This window comes from Ambystoma mexicanum, chromosome 9, assembly GCF_040938575.1.
Source record: "Ambystoma mexicanum isolate Mex_15411 chromosome 9, UKY_AmexF1_1, whole genome shotgun sequence".
NCBI lineage: Eukaryota > Metazoa > Chordata > Amphibia > Caudata > Ambystomatidae > Ambystoma > Ambystoma mexicanum.
This window is the reverse complement of record NC_090931.1, coordinates 147,643,055-147,665,059: the sequence shown is the minus strand read 5'-3', so window position 1 is coordinate 147,665,059 and position 22,005 is coordinate 147,643,055.

The following is a 22,005-nucleotide window of genomic DNA, read 5'->3' as shown; positions in this document are numbered from 1 at the left end:
CTGGAGAAAGGCGCTTTCCATGTCAAGTGGTGGAGAGACAACTGGAGAAAGGCGCTTTCCATGTCAGGTGGTGGAGAGAAAACTGGAGAAAGGTGCTTTCCATGTCAGGTGGTGGAGAGAAAACTGGAGAAAGGTGCTTTCCATGTCAGGGGTGGAGAGAACTGGAGAAAGGCGCTTCCATTTCAGGGGGTGGAGAAACAACTGGTGAAAGGCGCTTTCCATGTTAGGGGGTGGAGAGACAACAGGAGAAAGGTACTTTCCATGTCAGGGGTGGAGAGACAACAGGAGAAAGGTGCTTTCCGTGTCATGGGTTGGAGAGACAACTGGAGAAAGGCGCTTTCCATGTCAAGGGGTGGAGAGGCAACGGAAGAAAGGCGCTTTCCATTTCAGGGGGTGGATATACAACTGGAGAAAGGCGCTTTCTATGTCAGGGTGTGGAGAGACAACTGGAGAAAGGTGCTTTCCATGTCAACGGTTGGAGAGACAATGGAAGAAAGGCACTTTCCATGTCAGGGGGTATAGAGACAACTGGAGAAAGGTGCTTCCATGTCAGGGGGTGGAGAGACAACTGGAGAAAGGTGCTTTCCATGTCAGGGGGGTGGAGAGACAAATGGAGAAAGGTACTTTCCATGTCAGGGGTGGAGAGACAACTGGAGAAAGGTGCTTTCCATGTCAGGGGGTGGAGAGACAACTGGAGAATGGCGCTTCCATGTCATGGGGTGGAGAGACAACTAGAGAAAGGCGCTTTCCATGTCAACGGTTGGAGAGACAACGGAAGAAAGGCACTTTCCATGCCAGGGGGTAGAGAGACAACTGGAAAAAGGTGCTTCCGTGTCAGGGTGTGGAGAGACAACTGGAGAAAGGTGCTTCCATGTCATGGGGTGGAGAGACAACTGGAGAAAGGCGCTTTCCATGTCAGGGGGTGGAGAGACAACTCGAGAAAGGCACTTTCCATGTCAGGGGGAGGAGAGACAATGGGAGAAAGGTGCTTTCTGTGTCATGGGTTGGAGAGACAACTGGAGAAAGGTGCTATCCATGTCAGGGGGTGGAGAGAAAACTGGAGAAAGGCACTTTCCATGTCAGGGGGCGGAGAGACAACGGGAGAAAGGTGCTTGCCAGGTCATGGGTTGGATAGACAACTGGAGAAAGGCGCTTTCCATGTCAAGGGGGGGAGAGACAACGGAAGAAAGGCACTTTCTATGTCAAGGGGGGGAGAGACAACGTAAGAAAGGCGCTTTCCATTTCAGGGGGTGGACAGACGATGGGAGAAAGGTGCTTTCCAGGTCAGGGGGTGGAGATACAACTGGAGAAAGGTGCTTTCCATGTCAGGGTGTGGAGAGACAACTGGAGAAAGGTGCTTTCCATGTCAACGGTTGGAGAGGCAACGGAAGAAAGGCACTTTCCATGTCAGGGGGTAGAGAGACAACTGGAGAAAGGTGCTTCCATGTCAGGGGGTGGAGAGACAACTGGAGAAAGGTGCTGTCCAGTTCACGGGGTGGAGAGACAGTGGGAGAAAAGTGCTTTCCATGTCAGGGGGTGGAGAGACAAATGGAGAAAGGTACTTTCCATGTCAGGGGTGGAGAGACAACTGGAGAAAGGTGCTTTCCATGTCAGGGGTGGAGAGACAACTGGAGAAAGGTGCTTTCCATGTCTGGGTGGAGAGACAATGGGAGAAAGGTGCTTTCCGTTTCATGGGTTGGAGAGACAACTGGAGAAAGGTGCTTTCCATGTCAGGGGGTGGAGAGACAACTGGAGACAGGCGCTTTCCATGTCAGGGGGTGGAGAGACAACTGGAGAAAGGCGCTTTCCATGTCAGGGGGTGGAGAGACACCGGGAGAAAGGCGCTTTCCATGTCAGGGGGTGGAGAGACAACGGGAGAAAGGTGCTTCCAAGGTCAGCGGGTGGAGATACAACTGGAGAAAGGCGCTTTCTATGTCAGGGTGTGGAGAGACAACGGAGGAAAGGCACTTTCCATGTTAACGGTTGGAGAGACAACGGAGGAAAGGCACTTTCCATGTCATGGGGTGGAGAGACAACTGGAGAAAGGCGCTTTCCATGTCAGGGGGGTGGAGAGACAAATGGAGAAAGGTACTTTCCATGTCAGGGGGGTGGAGAGACAACTGGAGAAAGGTGCTTTCCATGTCAGGGGTGGAGAGACAACTGGAGAAAGGTGCTTTCCATGTCAGGGGGTGGAGAGACAACTGGAGAAAGGCGCTTTCCATGTCAGGGGTGGAGAGACAACTGGAGAAAGGCGCTTTCCATGTCAGGAGGTGGAGAGACAACTGGAGAAAGGCGCTTCCATGTCATGGGGTGGAGAGACAACTGGAGAAAGGCGCTTTCCATGTCAGGGGTGTAGAGACAACTGGAGAAAGGCGCTTCCATGTCAGGGGGTGGAGAGACAACTGGAGAAAGGCGCTTTCCATGTCAGGGGTGGAGAGACAACTGGAGAAAGGCGCTTCCATGTCATGGGGTGGAGAGACAACTGGAGAAAGGCGCTTTCCATGTCAGGGGTGGAGAGACAACTGGAGAAAGGCGCTTCCATGTCAGGGGGTGGAGAGACAACTGGAGAAAGGCGCTTTCCATGTCAGGGGTGGAGAGACAACTGGAGAAAGGCGCTTTCCATGTCAGGGGGTGGAGAGACAACGGGAGAAAGGTGCTTGCCAGGTCAAGGGGTGGAGAGACAACGGAAGAAAGGCGCTTTCCATTTCAGGGGGTGGACAGACGATGGGAGAAAGGTGCTTTCCAGGTCAGGGGGTGGAGATACAACTGGAGAAAGGCACTTTCTATGTCAGGGTGTGGAGAGACAACTGGAGAAAGGCGCTTTCCATGTCAGGGGGTGGAGAGACAACTCGAGAAAGGCGCTTTCCATGTCAGGGGGCGGAGAGAGAACGGGAGAAAGGTGCTTTCCGTGTCATGGGTTGGAGAGACAACTGGAGAAAGGTGCTTTCCATGTCAGGGGGTGGAGAGACAATGGGAGAAAGCTGCTTTCCGTGTCATGGGTTGGAGAGACAACAGGGGAAAGGTACTTTCCATGTCAGGGGTGGAGAGACAACTGGAGAAAGGCGCTTTCCATGTCAGGGGTGGATAGACAACTGGAGAAAGGTGCTTTCCATGTCAGGGGTGGATAGACAACTGGAGAAAGGTGCTTTCCATGTCAGGGGTGGAGAGACAACTGGAGAAAGGTGCTTTCGATGTCAGGGGGTGGAGAGACAACTGGAGAAAGGCGCTTCCATGTCATGGGGTGGAGAGACAACTGGAGAAAGGCGCTTTCCATGTCAGGGGGTAGAGAGACAACTGGAGAAAGGTGCTTTCCATGTCAGGGGGTGGAGAGACAACTGGAGAAAGGTGCTTTCCATGTCAACGGTTGAAGAGACAATGGAAGAAAGGCACTTTCCATGTCAGGGGGTAGAGAGACAACTGGAGAAAGGTGCTTCCATGTCAGGGGGTGGAGAGACAACTGGAGAAAGGCGCTTCCATGTCATGGGGTGGAAAGACTACTGGAGAAAGGCGCTTTCCATGTCAGGGGTGGAGAGACAACTCGAGAAAGGCGCTTTCCATGTCAAGGGGTGGAGAGACAACGGAAGAATGGCGCTTTCCATTTCAGGGGGTGGACAGACGATGGGAGAAAGGTGCTTTCCATGTCAGGGGGTGGAGAGACAACTGGAGAAAGGTGCTTTCCATGTCAACGGTTGGAGAGACAACGGAAGAAAAGCACTTTCCATGTCAGGGGGTAGAGAGACAACTGGAGAAAGGTGCTTCCATGTCAGGGGGTGGAGAGACAACTGGAGAAAGGTGCTTCCCAGTTCAGGGGGTGGAGAGACAGTGGGAGAAAAGTGCTTTCCATGTCAGGGGTGGAGAGACAACTGGAGAAAGGCGCTTTCCATGTCAGGGTGGAGAGACAACTGGAGAAAGGTGCTTTCCGTGTCATGGGTTGGAGAGACAACTGGAGAAAGGTGCTTTCCATGTCAGGGGGTGGAGAGACAACTGGAAAAAGGCGCTTTCCATGTCAGGAGTGGAGAGACAACTGGAGAAAGGCGCTTTTCATGTCAGGGGGTGGAGAGACAACTGGAGAAAGGCGTTTCCATGTCAAGGGGTGGAGAGACAACTGGAGAAAGGCGCTTTCCATGTCAGGGGTGGATAGACAACTGGAGAAAGGTGCTTTCCATGTCAGGGGTGGAGAGACAACTGGAGAAAGGTGCTTTCCATGTCAGGGGGTGGAGAGACAACTGGAGAAAGGCGCTTCCATGTCATGGGTTGGAGAGACAACGGGAGAAAGGTGCTTTCTGTGTCATGGGTTGGAGAGACAACGGGAGAAAGGTGCTTTCCATGTCAGGGTGTGGAGAGACAACGGGAGAAAGCTGCTTTCCGTGTCATGGGTTGGAGAGACAACAGGAGAAAGGTACTTTCCATGCCAGGGGTGGAGAGACAACTGGAGAAAGGCGCTTTCCATGTCAGGGGTGGAGAGACAACTGGAGAAAGGCGCTTTCCATGTCAGGGGGTGGAGAGACAACTGGAGAAAGGCGCTTCCATGTCATGGGGTGGAGAGACAACTGGAGAAAGGCGCTTTCCATTTCAGAGGGTGGAGAGACAACTCGAGAAAGGCACTTTCCATGTCAAGGGGCGGAGAGACAACGGGAGAAAGGTGCTTTCCATGTCATGGGTTGGAGAGACAACTGGAGAAAGGCGCTTGCCAGGTCATGGGTTGGAGAGACAACGGAAGAAAGGCGCTTTCCATTTCAGGGGGTGGACAGACGATGGGAGAAAGGTGCTTTCCAGGTCAGGGGGTGGAGATACAACTGGAGAAAGGCGCTTTCCATGTCAACGGTTGGAGAGACAACGGAAGAAAGCCACTTTCCATCTCAGGGGGTAGAGAGACAACTGGAGAAAGGTGCTTCCATGTCAGGGGATGGAGAGACAACTGGAGAAAGGTGCTTTCCAGTTCAGGGGGTGGAGAGACAGAGGGAGAAAAGTGCTTTCCATGTCAGGCGGTGGAGAGACAAATGGAGAAAGGTACTTTCCATGTCAGGCGGTGGAGAGACAAGTGGAGAAAGGAGCTTTCCATGTCAGAGGTGGAGAGACAACTGGAGAAAGGCGCTTTCCATGTCAGGGGGTGGAGAGACAACTGGAGAAAGGCGCTTCGATGTCATGGGTTGGAGAGACAACTGGAGAAAGGTGCTTTCCATGTCAGGGGGTGGAGAGACAACGGGAGAAAGGTGCTTTCCAGGTCATTGGTTGGAGAGACAACTGGAGAAAGGTGCTTTCCATGTCAAGGGGTGGAGAGACAACGGAAGAAAGGCGCTTTCCATGTCAGGGGGTGGACAGACAATGGGAGAAAGGTGCTTTCTAGGTCAGGGGGTGGACAGACAACTGGAGAAAGGCTCTTTCCATGTCAGGGGGTGGAGAGACAACTGGAGAAAGGTGCTTTCCATGTCAGGGGGTGGAGAGACAACTGGAGAAAGGTGCTTTCCATGTCAACGGTTGGAGAGACAACGGAAGAAATGCACTTTCCATGTCAGGGGGTGGAGAGACAACTAGAGAAAGGCGCTTCCATGTCAGGGGGTGGAGAGACAATGGGAGAAAGGTGATTTCCATGTCAGGGTGTGGAGAGACAACAGGAGAAAGGTGCTTTCCATGTCAGGGGTGGAGAGACAACTGGAGAAAGGCGCTTTCCATGTCAGGGGTGGAGAGACAACTGGAGAAAGGCGCTTCCATGTCATGGGGTGGAGAGACAACTGGAGAAAGGCGCTTTCCATATCAGGAGGTGGAGAGACAACTCGAGAAAGGCGCTTTTCATGTCAGGGGGCGGAGAGACAATGGGAGAAAGGTGCTTTCCGTGTCATGGTTTGGAGAGACAACTGGAGAAAGGTGCTTTCCATGTCAGGGGGTGGAGAGACAACTGGAGAAAGGCACTTTCCATGTCAGGGGGTGGAGAGACAACTGGAGAAAGGCGCTTTCCATGTCAGGGGTGGAGAGACAACTGGAGAAAGGCGCTTTCCATGTCAGAGGGTGGAGAGAAAACTGGAGAAAGGCGCTTCCATGTCATGGGGTGGAGAGACAACTGGAGAAAGGCGCTTTCCATATCAGGAGGTGGAGAGACAACTCGAGAAAGGCGCTTTTCATGTCAGGGGGCGGAGAGACAATGGGAGAAAGGTGCTTTCCCTGTCATGGTTTGGAGAGACAACTGGAGAAAGGCACTTTCCATGTCAGGGGGTGGAGAGACAACAGGAGAAAGGTGCTTTCCATGTCAAGGGGTGGAGAGAACGGAAGAAAGGTGCTTTCCATGTCAGGGGGTGGACAGACGATGGGAGAAAGGTGCTTTCCAGGTCAAGGGGTGGAGAGACAACTGGAGAAAGGCGCTTTCCATGTCAACGGTTGGAGAGACAACGGAAGAAAGGCACTTTCCATGTCATGGGGTAGAGAGACAACTGGAGAAAAGTGCTTTCCATGTCAGGGGGTATAGAGACAAATGGAGAAAGGTGCTTTCCATGTCAGGGGGCGGAGAGACAACTTGAGAAAGGCTATTTCCTTGTCAGGGGGTGGGAAGACAACTGGAGAAAGGCGCTTTCCATGTCAGGGGGCGGAGAGACAACTGGAGGAAGGCGCTCAGGGGGGCGGGGGCGGAGAGACAACTGGAGGAAGGCACTCCATGTAAAGGGGTGGAGAGACAACTGGAGAAAGGTGCGTTCCATGTCAGATGGCATGACTGGATTTTACCCATATCATGTTGAGCCAAGGCATGTTGAAGCCATGCCCAAGAAGACAAAAGCAGCAAAGTCTTTCTACGTACTTCCTTCTTTAGGCCCCTAAAACATTTCAGAGGGGGTTGCATATCAGAAATTGGATTTTGCCATTTATGAAAGAAGCGCCCTAAAAACTGAGCAAAAATAACCTTTTTTTGTGTGCACTTCCTATTGATGTCATGGTTACCAAAAGAGTATTTTTTTTAATCAAAATCCTATTCTTGCCCTTCTGTGCAAGGTGCTTAAGGAAATAAAGCCTGTCTATTGCTCAGCGGTGGTCAGACTTTGAGCTACATACAAAATATATACAAGTCAAAACAATCTTTATTTGACAATTAAGCCATCAAAGTACATACAATTTAAAGAAAGCATATATAAAAACTAGATTTTTAGACCCCATTTAATACAAGCTTAAAATACAGAGGATCTTGATTGCCCTCAGAAAAGAACATACAAATGTATGGTAATGCCATACAGCGTTACACTGAATACAGATCAAATGGTTTTTCAATATTATTCAAAGGATTACATCATCATAACCCAGATACACAATGATCAGCAGAATCCATACATATTATAATCATCAGATGATACAACCAGTCAGTTAACACTCTCAAAAGCTAACAGGTAATTGAACCCGACCATCAGAATAAAATAGGTCTCTAAATAAATAAGTAAATAGGTAAATACTCCCCACCCCTTAACCTCCAACTAAAATGTTTATCTACAGTGATGGGCACGGAAAACCTTTCTAGCGAAGTGTGCCTCCTTAATAAATAGGTCAAGCACCCAAATAACTACTTAACTACTTTGTCGTGTAACACAAGCAATAAAGTAATGCTGGCTTAAATCCTCTACTTAGAGAAATGTTAGTGTCCTCGTTGAACAACTCAAACGTTATGAAAGAAATATGCCCTGTGGTTCCCACGGTATCTAAACAAAAAAGGCACATCTGTGAGTTCGACTTCGTTCCTGGCCATTTGCCCTTCCACCTGTTCTATGGGAGGCAATTAACCCTAAGGTGCGCTAGATAAACGCACTGGCCTATAGTAGAACATCATTCCAACTAGGGCTGTGGTATGGCGGTAGTGAGATTACCATATGGGCTCTATTTGGGGACTTCTCACACTCAACATTTGTTTGCCTTTCCTCAGGAGACTTAAGTAGCAGTTGCTTGGCCTTTGCCCTACAGGCCCTAGCTATAGTTTCTGGTTGGCAAAGCCACTGATTCACTTTTATAGATGCCAGAGTAGAACTGACATGTTTTAGCCATTTTACCAGTTTCCTACTGCCACAACCCATTATTTCCCCATTGATATGCCTTGATAATGTAGCCCTAGGACTTGCCCATGTGGAAGACCACATCAGAGCCAAGACTATGATGCGACGATGTTCAATATAGCTCATCCCCAATTCCACATTAACTGAAAAAGTTGGTGATCCGTGAGGAAAAGTTAATAGATTCTGAGGAAATGTATTCTCAATATGGTGCAGCCTAACCGCCGACTCTGACTTGACTACATTCACTCATTCGAAAGAATTAGGGAGATTATGGAGGACAGTGTTCAGCAAATATCTTGCCTGAGTGTTGGGCTGCAGTGAAATGAAAGGGCAACATCTCACTGCATGCCAAATGGTACAGATGTCTCCTACCATGAGTTAGGGAGTGGGGTGGGGGAGGGCAGCCAGATAAGAGCATTTGCACTTGTCATCTGTTGCTGGTATGAGCATTAAAGGAGCACGGGAATGCAGTCAAAATAAAACATGGTTGGAGAATAAGAGAAACATTGGGAAGCATCATGGGGAAGAATAAAGGGAAAGAGAAATGCTGGGTCACATGGTGAACTAGGGGGGATCACCCCAGGCTGTGATCTGAAAAGGGGTGAACATTAGGCAGTGGAATGAAATGCAGTGGGAGGGTGTATTTTTGGTGTAAGCATAAAAGGAATGACAATGTGGATACCAGAACTGAAGGGACGATGCTAACAGGCATGGGTAGGAGCCAATTCCCCTGCACCCATAAAAAGGAAGGCTCAGCCCTCAGTCTGGTATGGGTTCTGAAGGAGTAGGTGGTTGATGGAGAGTGAGAGACCTCTGAATTGTTTCTTCTTGGAGAACGTTCAGTGTTTGCTGAGATTACCACCGGTACACCGCCTGGAGGAGGAGGACTTGGTTGCTTGGTGAGGTTGTCATCTACAGCCAGGAGGAAAAAGATAATTAGACATTTGCTGCGCATAGACTTGTTGCCCAGCTTGGAGGAAGAAGACGTTGTTGACTGCTCTGGTTGTCATCTACAACCAGAAAGAGATAGAAAGTGAGAGAGACTGGAAGTTGAAATCTCTAAACTAAGAGTAGAGTTATCCAAAGCGTGTTGTTTGGAATAAGACTGAGCTCATCTGTACCTCATTGCAAACAAGACTGTGTTGAACCTGACACATATTTTGGTTTTCATCCCATTTCCTTAACATCCACCCTATGATCCGTGTAGGTATGACTTTCTCAGGGACCCCATTAGCATTCCAATTCTTCTAACCCTGCCTGCACCCACTATCATTTTAAAAGTAATAAGAATTCAGTTTTATCACAAATCTGGTGTGCAGCCATCTTCTTCACTCCAGGTTTGTGATATATGGTGTCAGTGTGGGATATAGAACTCAACACCATGTTCAAATCACTTTTTGAGAGATTAAGAGCAAATCTCCAATTTCTTTTGTTGCATGATTTCTTTCTCAATTACAGGGGTTCATGAATCAGCCTTAAAGGGGAGAGAGAAGTAGATCTACTATACCTGCGCTCCTCAAAAAGGATGGAGAAAAGCGATTAAACCTTGCAAAATAGCATGGTAACAGGATTGAGGGGCAGAGAAAATGGCATAGAATGCAAGGAGAGTAACCCAGACTGACTAGAACTGAGATACAAGCAATGAACAGTCCCCTGGAGATCTACTTACAATCCCTAGACAAAGGACAGAATCCGTTGAAGGAGGTACTCGCCCAAAGGCGGTAGAAGGACAGAGAGCAGAGGCCTGGCGTGTAGACAGTATTACTTAACTCTCCACTGTATTGGTTGAGGTATTGGCTGAGACCAGGACATATCCCATAGTCCTTTATTCTGTGCTGCAGAAATTATCTGTGGGGAGGACAAAAGAGGCTTTTTTTTTTACAGATACCAGCCGATAGATGATGTTGGTACCTAAGACCACTGCTAATGGCAGAACTGCAACAGGCCTAGCTATCAGCAGTTAACCCAACCAGTGGCACTGGCTATCAAGAACTGAAAAGGGCACTCTTGAACTGATAGGCCATGATGAGGCACTCTACCAACAAGAACTCGGGAAAACAGGTTATGCGGAGAAGAGACCCCGAAACAGCTGGCTCACAGCATGTGAGATCTGCTGAACAAATGGTTGGGAACTAAGATGTGAGAAGATATCCAAGGGAAATTTGATTTTGGAACCATTTATGGAGTCTTACCGGGGAACCTATAATGACCAACAAGGCAACTCTACAATCTCACCCTAAAAGAGGCAATCTAAATAGCAACCACCCACCTATGTGCTGTACAACATCCATTAATGTTGCATGCCAACGGTCCAGCATTGAAATCACCAACTAGAGGAAGCAAGACCAAAACCCCACTTCGGATGATGGTATTGCAGGAGAAACCTTACCCTTGTGGGTTTGGCATCTTTAGACAATGATTTCACTGGTAAAAACAAATGAGAGAACTATACTGAGGGAACCCCAACAATGTTGCGCCTATGGGAAAAACAGACAAATTGCCTAGTACTTGCCTGACACCAGGTCCAAACAACCAATGGAGATTGGGTTACTGTAGCGAGGAAGGTGTATCCGTCTCTGATGAAAAATCAGAAGAAGGCCCCCCTTGCTGGAGATGTTGGGTCAGGGAAATGCCACCGAATAATTCTGTGTCCCTACTAAGGAAACTAGATGCCAGACTCTCCTAGGTTCCAGTAGCCAAATAATACAGTTATACAGGCTGATCTAATTGAGGAGGATCAGACCCTACCAGGTTTAGAGGTGGCCATAATATGCATACATGGCAATTTGGAGGTTTATCCTCAAGCCAGGATCCACATAACAAGAGGTGCTGAGGTTAAAGAGCTTAAGGCAGCCATGGTGCCAGGACTACCCAAGGCTGTAGTCCTCGGAACAGATTTTCCCCTGTTCAAAAAATGGATGAAGGAGATCCCGTAAATTACAGAAGAGAGCCAGGATACCTGGGGGAACCCCTATTTGGAAGAGATGCCTTGACAATAAAACAAAAGTGGGAGATATGGGTAAAAGGAGACCCTTGGTTGGGAGAAAGGAATATGGTTGCTAAAAAGATTTAACTTTCTATGCATTGTTTGATGGATGTAATCCAGGATAAAAGTTAAGGCATGAAACATGATGTGTCTGAGTGATAAAGGATGAACCACGTGATAAAGTCAATCTAATTTTTAACCAGAACATGGAAGGCACTTCAGAATGATGAGGATGTTTTACTGAAGCTGGACTTTCAGTTCCAATGACTGCCCAGGTGCTGTAGTAGTGTAACAAATTTGTCACAAAAGGAGTCATTTTGAAGAATTTATAAATCAATTGCGAGTGCTGGAGTGACAGGGATATCTGATGTGTCGGCAGATGAAAATGAAGGGGCACTTTAAGTAGAGATAGTAAGGGGGAGAGAGATCCAGGGAAAAGGAGCAAAAAGGGAAAAGGAGCAAAAGTGAGAAGAGGCAAAGTGGGGCTAGGGACAGCAATGCGGTAGGTACACTGGGCACATAAAGCAAGAGTGGAGGAGTATAAAGAGACTAATGAAGCAACACAACGGGGGTAAGACCATGGAGATATTTAAAAACAATTGGGAGGAAGTGAAACATCAGGGGAGATTCAAATGGTAGAATCAAGACAAATGGAATTGTGGTGGAATATAGAGATTCAGGGGGAGAAACCGAAGAAAATTAAAATGCTAGAGTTATAAATGGAGTGAACAGGGGTGAGACGAGCTGCAGCAAATCCAATCAAGAAGATGGAACAAAACTTGATACAGGAAAGAATTAGAGAAGAAATGAGAAGTATACAAGCTTGTAAAGTAAGAAAGGGGCGAGATTAAAGAGGAGAAAACAGCAGTTGTGTGCGGTAAGAGAGATATGAAAGGAAAGAGAGCGAAGACTCAAAGAGGACACCGGGATTCAGGGCAGACAAAGAAAGAGAGAGCTAAGATGGACAAAAAAGAAAGAAATGGTGAAGAGGGAGAAGGAAAGGGAGAGGATGGCAGGAAGGACAGAACTTCCATTGTAGATGGGATGAGATGAAGGAAATGGGAACACATCCAGGATTAGGTAGAGGAAAGAGAGGCAGAGACTTGATAGTGAAGTGTAGAAGAGGACACAGGAAAGTGACGTAAAAGTGACAGGAAAGATTGAAAGACAAAATGAGAAAAGGAAGAGGAATAGTGTACAGTGAAAACATAAGTGGGCCAAGAATAGAGCTTTGGGGAACACCATAGAGATGTCAGAGTGGGGGAGAAAGCTGTCCGGCCCAGTGTATAGAGCAAGAACGAACAGAAAGGCAGATTTAAACCAGGCAAGAGAAGAACCAGAAATGCCCAAAGAATAGATGGAAGAAAGCAGAGTAGGGTGGTCCACAGTGTCAAATGCCGCTGATAGATCGAGGAAAATCAGAATGGAGGAAATCTTATTGTGACGTGCAGAAAGAAGGGAATCAGAACCATGCAAGAGAGCAGTTTCTGTAAAGTGAGCAGGTTCTGGGAGATGAAGAAAGTGAAGCTGGAGATAGGAACAGACTTGAGAGTAAACAATTCACTCCAGGAGCTTAAACATGAAAGGGAGCCGGGAACTGGGGCCGCAGTTAGCAGGAAGAGGCGATCAAGTGGGGGAATTTGTAGACTGGGGATGGCAGTATCATGTTTGAAAGATTCAGGAAAGTCACCGGAAGAAGGAGAAAGGTTAAATAGTATGGTAAGATAGGAACTGATCTGAGGGTAGAACAGGGGGATGAGAGTAGATGGGATAGGGTCAGCAGGGGAAGCTAAAGGATGGGCACGAGAAAGGAAATGAGCGATATCAGAATCAGTAAGAGGAGAAAAGGAAGAAAAGGTAGGGGAGTAAAAAGGGTGAGGTGAAATAAGGGAGGAAGAGGAGGCTGTAGATGGAGAGACAATGGAGGCATGAAGGATACAGACCATAGTAGTAAAAGAGTCTGTGAGGTCGACAGCAGAGAGTGAGCAAGAGTGAGAGGGATCAGACGTACAGAGAGAGAGAATATTATTAAGAAGCTGAAAAGGATGACGTGGGTGATGAGATAAAGTAAGTGAGAAAAAAGTATTATTTTTTATTGGCTAGAAGAAGAAAGTCATAAGAAGAGTGTGCAGAAGAAAGCAATTCCAGATCATGGGAGGGTTGAGCCTTTTTCTATCGGTGCTCGAGTTTCTGAAGAGAGGGCAGAGAACAAGAGAAGGGGTGAGCCAAGGTTGCATAGGTTTGGGGGAAGGGGTAAAAGGGTGGAGAAGGGAAAAGAAATGATAGAAGAGTAGGAGCTAAAGGACATTTTAGGAAGACAGAGTAATTCTTCCTGAAAGTTGAACAACGTATTACTCAGTGTGGCTCATGAAGGTCATCTAGGAGTGGCAAAGAACAATGGGAGAATGAGATATAATCAGTGGTTGCCCAAGATATTGAAGGATGATTAGTTGTTGCCATTAATGAAAGGAGGCTGACAAAGAATTGAACGTAAGTCAATTTCCTTTTACTCCCATACAATTAGGAAGTATGCCCTGTGAGTGCAAGGCACTTGACGTTCTGGTGCAGAGAAAGTGGTCAGAAGAAGGTATGTTATCATATTGAAGGATTTGTTCTCAAAGTGGGCTGAAGTATTAGTCACCTCTAAGGTACCTACAAAGAAAGGGATCCCATTTAAAATAGAGAGAAATAAAAATAATAATTCACAATGATGGTCAGGTGGTGTCCGGACTGAATGTTATCATTCTCACTTTACTGTTAATGTTAAACCCAAAATTCCTGAATGCTTTAAAGAGCAAATGTGGTGATACGGAGATTCCACTCTCTGTTTTATCAAAATGGAATTGGTGAGTTTTTAGGCCTGGTGACATATGGTCTGGCTTCTTTTTTCCAGTGAGCATTCTAGCAACAAGATATTGGATATGCTGTAGCAATTTGAAGGATTTCAAAGGCATTCTTGTTAGAGGAAATTGCAGTAAACCAATTGGGAGAAAATCACTGTTCTCATTACCCCTGCTTGGTATGGAAGTCAGTGGTATTATCTTAGGAATATGGACCTGGAAGAGAGACATTTCGTTCACAGGGCCTTACTCAAGGATAAATGTTTAGTTTATATCAAAAAACTACTGCCAGTCTTTCTACTATGTTTTATGTGTTGAAGTGGGAGCTCAAAAAAGCTGGCTGAGAGTTCAAAGGTCGGCACAATACATTGTCATGGGGGTCATTTTAAATATGGGGCAGGGGAATTCCATAGGAATCTATTGTAAATACAGTCTGCAAAACATAATTTGCAGATAGCAATAAGTATTTCATACAAATCGTCAAGTATAAGAGAAGAATCCAGCACATTTTGCCTTTTTTAATCTTTCATATTGAAAAAGTGAGAAAAGTAGGTCAGGTGCGCACCCTAGTTCCCAGTCAAAAATTCTTAATGCAAATAGTAACTGGGTTAAATCCCAACAACATGCACTAGTAACAGGGTTGAATCCCATGATGCAGTAAAAACATGGTTGAATCCCATGAGTTGCACTTCCAATTTTTCTGTTGATTTTCTCCTCCTAATACTTTCCTGTCTCAAACATTCTTCAGAGAGGCTGTTACCTTTTCAGGTATTGCTAATTAGTTTTTGATTTCAGTCTCAAAGGATTCTGGTACATGTAGTGATAACAAAGGTCAGTCATTTCAGGTGGCCAGGAACCAACACCCCTCCAAAATACAGTTCTTACCCAAAATAGGGGAAGGGGAGAGTATCAGGATTGTGGTCCTCCAAAGTGGGGCATGGTAACCCCAGTGCTGGTGCCTCTAGAGCCTGGATCTCATGTAGAAAAAGTGAAAAAAGTAGGTCAGGCGCTCGCTCTCCCTAGTTCCCATTCAAAAATTCTTAATGCAAACAGAAGTCCATAAAAGTAAAACCCAGCATTGGCCACAAGACGGTGATGGTGAAACCAGAATCTATCAGGACAGACTCCTGCAGAAGTAGGCTTGAGGAGGATGTGGGGGAGCAGGGTAGAGGAATCAAGCAAAACAGGCAACACCTGTGTGCAAGAATGGTGGGGCCAGAAGGAAACATCACGGGGGGACCAGAGAGGGTGGGGATGGCCTGTGGGGACAGAGGGAGTAACACATGTTGGTGCATGCTTACCTGCTGTCTGAGCAGGGGGTCGGGCCCTGGGTCCTCCTGGTCCGAACAGGTCCAAACAGTAATTGCCCTTTTCTTCGTCTGCCCTTCGCTTCGGACTTCCGGGCGAGAGACACCCTTGGTCTAATAGTTGGGAGCAGGAAGTAAGAGGCAGGGCTAAGAAGGTAGGTGGTGCTTTGGCCAGGTGACCTAGATCCATTTGCACCAGCTCCCCATCTGCAAAGGAAAAGAGGCTGGAGGGCTCCTTAAGTAGGGAAAAAGAGCGGCAAGCAGGAAGACACCAGGTGGGCGGGGCTTGCTAAGTGGTGAAAAAGAGTGGCAAGCAGCAAGGCACCAGGTGGGCAGGGCTTGCTAAGTGGTGAAAAAGAGTGGCAAGCAGGAAGGCACCAGGTGGGCAGGGCTTGTGGATATTTAGTGTCACTGTGCAGGTGTGTTAGTGTTTGAGAATCAGCCGTAAAGGATTCTATAAGCAATTCAAGTTGCTTCAGGTAGGCCTGTATTTATTTATTTATTTAGTGTTAGCCAATGTGGCACATGCAAACAAATTGTTTCAGGGTACCAAAAAACCACAGGCATAAATCAGAGCCTGGGATAACTGCAAATCTTAGGAAAGTGTTATCAATTGAGAATTGACCCAATCTAATTTGTGATGTGCTTGATGTCATGAGTAGGAAGCAATCCATGCCAGCGCTTGTACTAGGTATTCTAAAATGATAATGGATGGGAAAAGCAAAATGTTTTGTACTACTGGGTCAAAAGCTGTTAACAGGTCACATAGGATGGGACAACTGCTTCGAGTTCATCTAGGATTTCAGTTTTTACATAATTTGTGGAATGTGTTGTGGCAGGAGTGTGGAATGCTGAATTGGGAATTCCAGATGGAATGTAAGAGATGTCAGCTGGTGGAGGAGCCTAAGATATATGGTTGTGTTATGGTCTAGAGCCCAACAAGCTGCACTTTGAACCTACAATAAAAGTCATGTGGAATAATCCTTAAGTCTCTTGGGTAGATATTGTAGTACGGATAGTTGGATCAGAATATAGTTCACATTATAAGACTCTCACCTGTCTTCTTCTGGCTGGCAAAGAAACTTTGAGTCAATTGCATCAGGTTCCTTATTTATCCACTTTCTGGCACTTTGGCAACAGCCATCCAGGAAATCTATATAGATGATGTTCTTGAAGAGTTCAGAAGCAGAGTAAAGTAGAGGAATAATAAATGCCCCGCCGTACTGAATCATGGTCTCGCCTTTCACAGCTCCTGTTGACGAGTGAAAACAACTGGATGAACACATCACAAAATTCTCTTTGTTCTGTCTATACATTTTTCATACAGAAAGTGTCCCATTTATAAATACAAGAAATGTATGTAAACCACCAACAAAAGTGTTTCGGCCCAAAACACCTAACACTTCCAAGTGTGAGACTTACTCTTAAAAAAATCTTCATTTACTCCATTGTAGGTTATATTCAGATCACAAGGGAACAACATAGAGATTCATAAGAAACTGCCTTCCTGGTGAAGCGGGGACACAATTGGTGTAAGATTATGCACATGCTTAAGATTGTGCAGACATTAAGAAATGGAAGCAGGCCAGCAAAAGTGAACGTTTTCCAAGGGTTGTCTTAAAGTGTTGCTGTACTAGTGACTGTGCTCGTCAAACAAGTTCATTATCCAAGCAACCCAAATTCTTGGTGTTTACAGTGAATTTTTTAAGTTTTCATAGTTTCATCTAGAGAAGACTGAGGTCATCCAGGAACACAAATTGAGAGCCCTGCATTGCCTTATTGGGGTATAGAACCCCCACAGAGGGCAGTCGGGCATATTACACTTTTTTGCTATTGCCAGTGCTCTTGTGTTAGAAATTGAAAGAAAAGTACAACTATTCTTGAGATGGGGGAGTGGTGATAGAGAACAGCGAGGGTTGGTGACTGTGTGGGTCTAGTTTGCCAGTTAAAAGGAGACCCCCACGAATATCTGAGAGTCGCTGGCTGTTTAATTTAAAATAAAGGTTTTTTATTTTTATTTTCATATGCAATTTTGTTGCCATGGATATCCTGTACCATAGTTCATTATAGTTCTGATTCTAATCACAGAGGATTTGTGGGAAATAGCTGGACACCTGGAAATTACATTTTTTTCATATTAGTTAAAAACAATCACAATGAAGGGTTTTAATTATTTCCAGAAGATGGGTCCATAGATTCTGCTACTGGATCTGATCTCCAACACTGGAACTGATATGATAATGTGTTCAAAGTATGCCAAGGTAATTAAAAAGCTCTATTTGGAAGACTCAATACCTAGAAGGAGTGTTGCCTAGCATTTCAGTGCTACACTACCCTTGTGTATGGGACCAGACTCACATGCAGGTGGCTATTTCTTCTCCATGAAAGGTATAGTGAGCTAAGACTTGCTCCTAGACCCGGCCAAGTGGGACCCACCTCAAAGAAAACTTGAATGGGCTCTTTTCATTCTTAGTAGAAGGGCTCCAAAATGTTTGCACATTTTGAAAAAAAATGAGTTTAAGCCTAAATTACTACATATAATCCAGACATGGACCCCCATCACATGGTGCCTTATAGAGTCTCAGTGTCACCTCAGTGATGATGCCCAACAAGTATAAAATACGTGTCTGGTGTTGTTGATGGTCATCTTGATTAGAGGAGAATGGCCTAATATTTTAGTGCTAGACTTCCCTTGTGGGGCAGGAGGGCCATGCTGATATGTGAACAGATATTTCTCCTCTGTGGAAGGCACACAGTGAGCTAAAATGTGGTTTTAGCCTTCCTGAATTGGGTTAAACAAGTTATTTGGGCGTGTTTGTTTTCAGTAGAGGGGCTCAGACATTTTTGCACATTTTAATTGTTGTGCTAACCTCTTGGATACCACCTCTCTTTGAACTAACGTTTTCAGGCATTCCATAAACTGCTGAACTTCACTTATGCCATTGTGCTGTATCCAAGGTCAACCCCCTCCCCAAATCTGCCAATTTCCTGATCCTCATTGCACGCGATATACATTGCACCATTGAATATATTGAAGATAGTGTGAGACAGATAGAGCGAGAAAGCGGAAGAGAGAGACAGAGAGAGAAACAGAGAGAGTCAGAGAGAGGGGGTCGACATTGACAAACTGAGAATGGGACATGCATGCAGAGGTCAATGGTAGGAGTATGGTTAGGAAACCAAGTTGTTTTGTCTTGGTAGGGCTTTTCTTTTTCTATGACTCGTCATACATTTTACGCCTTATATAGCTTGTCATGGCTTGCTACGTCAAGTTATGTATTGTTATTTGTGACTTCTTAATTGTTTGCACCCCTCACTAACCCGCTGACCATTCAACTTACCATGTTATTCTACACATTGACTAGCAGCTCACATACTGCTGGTAACACCAGCTAGTGCCCACCTGGTTAAATATATGGACAATCCAGATTGGATTACATTGAAGGCAAGGCATGATAGTATCTTGTTGCAGTATACATGGGCTACTTAAGCAATATGACCCGAGCGGCGGGGGCATTACCGACTCAGGTAATGCCCCGGGTCGCATAGTTATAGGCCCGAGCAAAGCGGAACAGAAAAAAAATAAGAAAACACCAAGACACAAGTGTTTCCAGTGTCCGCTCCCGAAAAAGAAAAAGAAGCAGAAGGTAAGTGGGATTGGGAGGGAGGCGAAGAACAAAAAAACAAAAAAAATACGTACCTGCGTCCCCGGCGGGGGACGATGGAAGCTTCCAGCTGTGTGGAGGCGCGGAGCGGGGATGGCCCCGCTCTAAGTCTCCACACTGCTAGAGGCTGCTATCATCCCCCACCAGGGACGCAGGAGCAAGCAGGTAAGTGGGGTGGGGAGGGCAGGAAGGAGGGAGGGAAGTGAACAAAAAAAAAAAGAAGCTTACCTGAGTCCCCTGCCGGGGACACGGTACGTATTTTTGGCTGAGGGGCTGCCACGCCCCCCGCCGAGGACAAAGCAGCTGGAATCCTGGCAGAGAATCGAAGGATTCTCGGCCAGGTAAGGACCCGGCGAGAGCCAATCAGAATGCGTGTTGCATTCTGCTTGACTCTCGCCGGGTACTAATTAAGCAATAGAACCCGAGCGTTGGGGGCATTACCAGAGTCGATAATTCCCCCGACGCGAGGGTTCTATTGCAATTAGTACCCCGGCCCGCAAATATTGCGTACCAGGGCACTAAAAGCTGCAGCATTTTGGGAGAAAAAAAAAGAAAATGGCCGCCGCCATGGAAAGGGAAAACGGAGTCCGTTTTCCCTTTCCATGGCGGCCATCGGGAGCGGACACGCCCAGCGCGTCAGCTCCCGAAAAAGGATCAAAAAGAAGGTAAGTGGGGCTGGGAGGGCGGGAGCGGGACGGGGGGAAGAGGAAAAAAATAAAAACGTACCTGCGTACCCGGCGGGGGACGAGGGAAGCCCCCAGCCGTGTGGAGGCGCAGAGCGGGGATGGCCCCGCTCCGAATCTCCACGCAGCTGGAGGCTTCCCTCGTCGTCCCCCAATGGGGACGCTGGACCGAGACGGTAAATTGGGGGGGCGGTTGGGAGGGAGGGAATGGAATTTTAAAAAAAAAAAGACTTACCCGAGTCCCCGGCTGAGGGCGAAGGCAGCCTCTGAACCGCGGGGAGTCTCGGAGCGGGGATGGCCCCACTTCGAGCCTCCTCATTGGCTGAGGGGTTGCCACGCCCACCGACGGGGGGATTCCCGGCCAGGTAGGGACCTGGCAAGAGCCAATCAGAATGCTTGTTGCATTCAGATTGTCTCTCTCCGGGTACTAATATTGAATATAAACTGGATGGGGTTCTTCCATACTTTGTTTGCAAAATCTGATCATAAGGGCACAAAAGAGAGGGATTTTTTGATGTGAAATTGACCTTGCAGTGAAATGTCAGTGATCCAGTGGGTTTTTCTAACATCCAGGATGATTTGCTCTGGTTAATGAATGTGTATGACCCCCATTTAACTCAGGACAAATGCCTTGGTTCACCAGAAGAACATCAGTGATGATGAAGTGCAAAAAATTAGCAAGACACCGGTTACAATATTCCAGCTCCAACAAATAGAGAACCCCAGGATTTGCCTTAATTCCATTTCACTGTGAGATTTCTTTTTCATAGCACATTAGTTTACTTTATATCAATCAATCAAAGCGTTTATTTGGATAAAGAAATCCCTCAAACTGACACATTATGCACACATAAATAAACATCATTACATAACAGGATACGAACCTTAAAATGCACTCTTCCTCAAAAGGTTCAGGTACATAAATACAAAAAAACACATATGTAAAATCAAAGAGCTTTTACGGCTGCCTTTCTTAAATACTTTGATATTTTCAAAAACTTCAAAAGAGCCCAAGCCACATAAAGAGAATCCACTAAAAGGAGAACAAATGTGCTAAGAGGAGAAACAATAAAGCAAACTAAAATGGTTGCAACTTTAATGGCCTTACATACTGGACAAAACAATGCAACATACATATGATCATCGACAACATCATTATACAGGGGTCACTTTAAGAGGTCAGGGAAGCCTTTCCATCTAACTCTGTCATTCCTCAATAATAGACAATTAGATCGGGCACGGGTGATTAGCCATCAGCCATTATGAGACATGGCTGAATCACACATACACGAATAAGAGCTTTAGGGACTTGATGCTCATTTCTTTCCACTCATTCCTCTCACTGGCCACCAAAACAAACTGATGCTTATAATGCTTTTGATTCACTAATGGCAGCAGCGTACTGGGGAGAGGAGAGTGCATTAGATTGTTTCAAAAACGTGTTTATAAAGAAAAAAAAACAGACTTTTGAAGCAGTCTTCCCTAACCAACAAATAATTAATGATAAAATAAGTGCTAATAAAAGAACTGGTGCTAATACACAGCCCTGATGGATGCCCGAGTTGTCCTCGAAAAAATCAGACAACATCTTCATTAGACAATTCATAGACCTGAGCATGACCCAAAGCTTAGCCCTGTTCACTTTATCAAAAGCCGTGCTCAAGTCCATGCATGCAAGATAAATAGCTTTGCCCTTGCAAAAAACAGAATGATTCACCAGGAGATACTAATTCAATGCTTGATACATACTCTATGTCTGATAAAACCTTTAAAAGAGGTATCCAACAGAGAAATAGGTCTGTACTAAAGCGGGCTACAGGATCCAGCTTTTTAAAAATTGGGAAAATAATGGCTGACTTCCATGGAGATGGATATTGGCCAGTCTTCAAAAACGTGTTAAACACTACAGTTAACAGAAAGGCCTAAAGGTCGATAAGGTCATGAAAAAGATCAGCCGGAATGGCATCTGGGCCTGGGGCACGATTACGTTGCCGTTTTGTTATGGCCAAGGAAAACTCCTTAGATGAAAAGGACAATGGTGGGGTAGACCCAAAACTATTAACTGAAGAGTTGCAGAAGATTCAGCCACTCCACAGACACCGTGCATAGTATCCTGGTCAAACTAAAGGAGGAGTGGTTGGGGCCAGGACTGCTGGCAATTGAGACCCAGTCCTACCCCTCCTCCCCCAAGATTGTAATATCATCATGAAACACTTGTGTATAGGTGCGTTACAAATGCCATATCTTATCTTATCATTAAAGCCTCTACCGCTGAAACTCGACATCTTGTACCAAGAGGACCAGGGAATTCAGGGGCAGGAGATGCTGGGAAAACCCCCTTATGGTGTGGCAACGGATTGAGGCCTGTGCAGGGTCACTGGTTTATGCCAAGTGGGGGTGTTCTGTCAAATGGGGCATCTAACCTGGAGGGTTTGGACGGACTGCCCCAGACGGACATTGCACGCAGTGATTTGAGCCCGCAACTAATTCATCTATTTTCTTG